This window comes from Prionailurus bengalensis, chromosome B4, assembly GCF_016509475.1.
Source record: "Prionailurus bengalensis isolate Pbe53 chromosome B4, Fcat_Pben_1.1_paternal_pri, whole genome shotgun sequence".
NCBI lineage: Eukaryota > Metazoa > Chordata > Mammalia > Carnivora > Felidae > Prionailurus > Prionailurus bengalensis.
Window position 1 is genome coordinate 42,152,243 of NC_057358.1, and position 4,178 is coordinate 42,156,420.

Here is a 4,178-nt window from a genome sequence, read left to right on the forward strand (position 1 = left end):
TAATTATTTCCTCGTGCACATTCATTACACTCTTGGATTCTTCTCTGGATAAGGGACTAGAGCTACTTTTATTTAGTTCATCTGCCTTTGGCCTAGCATTGTCAAGGAGCTACTCCATAAATACGTATTAAATACATGAAATCGTCAATAATTGTGTAAGTATATTTATCTTTGTCCAGAAATTACCTGAGCAGATCAAACTAGCTTCCTTATTAAAGTGACACGAGTTTGTGTCCCTTGGACGCAATCCCAGGGAGAAGCTTCATTTACAGTGCAGCCAGGTCTAGCGAGTAAGCCGTGTGATGTTTTTCCCGTGAAATGAGGCCCTTTGCAGATGCTGAGTAAGGCACATCCAAGTTGCCTGCAAATCACTGCACCAATGTTCATTTCCCAGCGGTTAGCAGAAGGGTGGCAATGACGTAGATTTCCTGCTTGACCCTCCCCGCACATCTGCTGCCTCTGCCCACCAGCCTCAGTTCTTTTTTTGTTTCATTCTGTAACCAGAACACCAGAATGATTTTCGAGGTATCATTTTGCCTCAAAATCTGATCAGAGACTCCAGCTAAAAATAATGTTACTTAATGGTCCTGATTCTTGTCTGCATTTCAAATAATTACATACTACTTACTAGATATTGTGAAGGATATTAGGGAGAGGTGATATCATGTATGTGGGGTCAGGAAAGAAAGGCACATATCTGTAATATGACAATATCCAGGAAGTTGGAATAAACTTACATCTTAGAGTTGCTAGACGAAAATAATTCTAACAAGAGTTTGGACCCTGGGGTGGGGGGAATCTGAAATTCACTGTATGTAAAGAGGATGTGACTTTTTTGGAGAATTAAGAAGTTGGAAGTTGATTCTGAGCCAAATTGACACAGTCAGCTTTTGAAGGCAATTCTTGCAAGTATTTGCTTGTTTTGCAGAATTCTTGCAAGTGTTCGTATGAAAGGGAATGAGTTACAATTCTATCAAGGCTAATTTATCTATGTTAGGGCACTTGGGTAGTTTTTGGCATGCTGTGGCATAGTCAGTGAAATATTTAAGTCCTATTGCCTACTGATGTGAGAATGAATATATTTAATTAAGATGCTGATAGTCTCTGCTGGCCCTGACTGTGAGCTGCTGTGTGGAACTGCTCCAAGATTTCTTCCTGGTGTCAAATGATATCATGGATTCATCCCTCACCCAACAGGGGCAGATCGGCTGCTAACAGAAGCCAGGCATAGGTTTGGATGCCGTCAACAATGTTTTGCTTCCGGAAGCATGTATCTACTGCCTGCTGAAGCTGTACTGCCGGGAGCAGCCCTATTACCTGAACTTAATTGAGCTTTTCCTGCAGAGTTCCTATCAGACTGAGATCGGACAGATCCTGGACCTCATCACAGCACCCCTCCCCTCCCCCCACCCCAGCCCCTGGGGAATGTGGGTCTTGGCAGATTCACTGGAAAGAAGTACAAATCTATTGTCAGGTGCAAGATAGCTTTCTACTCCTTCTATCTTCCTGTAGCTGCTGCCGTGTATATGGTGGGCATTGATGGGGAGGTGTTACCGGAGAAGGGGGACTTCTCTCAGATTCAGGATGATTACCTTGTCTCTTTGGAGACCCCAAGGTGACAGGCCAGATTGGCACTGATATCCAGGACAACAAATGCAGCTGACTGGTGGTTCGGTATCTGCAGAGGGCCTCTCCAGAACAGCACCAGATCCTTCAGGAGAATTATGGGCAAAAGGAGGCCAAGAAGGTGGCCCAGGTAGAGGTGCTACACATGTGTCAGCTGCTTCGGATTCTGTGTCTCCCTCTCTCTCTCTGCCCCTCCCCTGCTTAGGATCTGTCTTTCTCTCTCAAAAATAAATAAACATGAAAAAAAAACATGTGGATATTCATGACCATGAGGAGGAAAAGTTCTCCTTGAAAGAGAATAGTTCAGTGCAGAACGAGCATCCAGAAGACTTGGGGAAAATTCAATTTGATAGAAAATCGTCACTGAAGGATTGTGATTGTTTGTAAATCATAACTGTAAATCTATCTGAATTGAAAAGCTGGATAGGATAGTCAAGGTTTAAGAGGCAAGTTTCAGATTTATATTGGAGTTTAAATAAATTCCTTAAGACCGAATTCAATGTCTTACCTGCTCATCTCAGAAAAGAATGCCTAAAGTAAGAGATAAGGTGTTGGGACTGATTGAAAATAAGGAAACTCCAAGACTAATAAAAGAGTATATCAGAATCAGGGAATTCAACTCTCCCACAATTATACCTGGGCAGGTGTGCATGAGAATTTTCTTTGCACGATTTGAAAGTTGCGTAATAAAAACTTTGGCTTGGAGGAAGAATCCGCAAAACAATTCTTAACATTTTTGAAATTCTATAAACCATAAGCCCAGACTTTAGCTGAAGAACATTTATTCCAGCGCTGTTGGTATGAGTCATACACAAGTAAGTCCTTCAAGTAAGAATGAGTATTTGGGTAACTCTGAAAAAAGAATTTTTAAATATGTGGATATTTCTTTTCCTTTTAAAAAAATTTTTTTTAATGTTTCTTTATTTTTGAGACAGAGAGAGACAGAGCATGAACAGGGGAGGGTCAGAGAGAGGGAGACACAGAATGTGAAGCAGGCTCCAGGCTCTGAGCTGTCAGCACAGAGCCCGACGTGGGGCTCGAACTCACGGACTGTGAGATCATGACCTGAGCCGAAGTCGGCCACTTAACCGACTGAGCCACCCAGGCGCCCCTCTTTTCTTTTTTTTTTTTTAAATGTTTACTGATTTGAGAGAGAGATACACACACACACACGCACACGCATGCACACACACACACACACACACACACACACACACACAAGTGAGTGGGGGAAGGGCAGAGAGAGGGAGAGAGAGAATCCTGAGCAGGCTCCATGCTGTTAGTTCAGGGCTTGATGCCATGAGCAGTGAGATCATGACTTGAGCTGAAATCAAGAGTCAGTTGCTTAACCAACTGAACCACCCAGGTGCCCTAAGTATGTGGATATTTTAAGGCAACTGTTTGAGTGTTTCAATGACTAAACCCTTATTTTTTCCTAAATTAATTTGACTATGGATAACTTCTTTTTGTGGAATACTTTGTTACCACTAGGGTCCGGTGAACTTAACTTTGGGAAAATATGGGTAGATATTAGAAAATGAGATTTGACTTCCCGAGAGAAAAGAAGTTTGGTACGAAAGAGGCCTTAAAAATCAGAATGAGGTGGGGCGCCTGGGTGGCTCAGTCAGTTGAGCATCCGACTTCAGCTCAGGTCCTGATCTCATGGTTCATGAGTTCGAGCCCCGCATCGGGCTCTGTGCTGACAGCCCAGAGCCTGGAGCCTGCTTCCAATTCTGTGTCTCCCTTTCTCTCTGTCCCTCTCCCCCTCATGCTCTGTCTCTTTCTCTCAAAAATAAATAAACGTTAAAAAAATCAGAATGAGGATATGAGGTATGATTCATTTCAAAAAGTGAGAAGTGAGTATTCTGTCATATAGGTACCCATTAGGGGAAAAAAGTACATTGGAGAGTCCACGTGCTTTTATTGAAGATCCCGGTTTGGATGTCTTATCCGAACAGGTTGCTCCAACATCTTCACTGTGTCTGCAGTCATGATATCCCCACTCTTTGTGCCTGCGTTCCCAGAGATGACTCATCCCCACCACAGGAAACATCATCCAGGCAAATTTTTCCAGATCCTGTAGAATCATTTCCAAGACCCATGTCAGTGATACAAGGTGGACAACCCAGATGGCCACACACTAAGGCAGCAGCATCACTGTTCCATGTGTTGTCACCCACATCACATGTGTCCCACTGCCCTTGGAAATGTATCTCCTCTTCCTGAGCAGCCCCAGTTTCCACCGAGGGAAAGATGGCCTCATTAAATACAGCTGAAATGCCAGAACTGCCTCCGCATGTGGTAGAGGAAGGACCCAGAGGCTTAGGGAAGGAAGTTGGAGTGTTAGAGTGAATGTGTCACGTAATGTCTGCTCACCCATCGCAGGAGCATTCGGAGAGCACACCCTTCACCACGGTTGTGAGAAATAAATCTGTGAGGGGAGCCCCACCACTCTTGAAGAACTCTGTGGCCGCTCTTCATATAGTCAGAAGCTACAAGGTGGGGGCACCTGGGTGGCTCAGTCAGTTAAGTGTCTGACTTTGGCTCAGGAC

The 4,178-nt window shown here is 43.9% G+C and overlaps 1 pseudogene; it reads left to right on the plus strand.

Moving 5' to 3' along the window:
• Positions 1 to 978: 978 nt before the first annotated feature.
• Positions 979 to 3,709, plus strand: LOC122473569 (annotated as a pseudogene).
• The last annotated feature ends 469 nt before the right edge of the window (positions 3,710 to 4,178 follow it).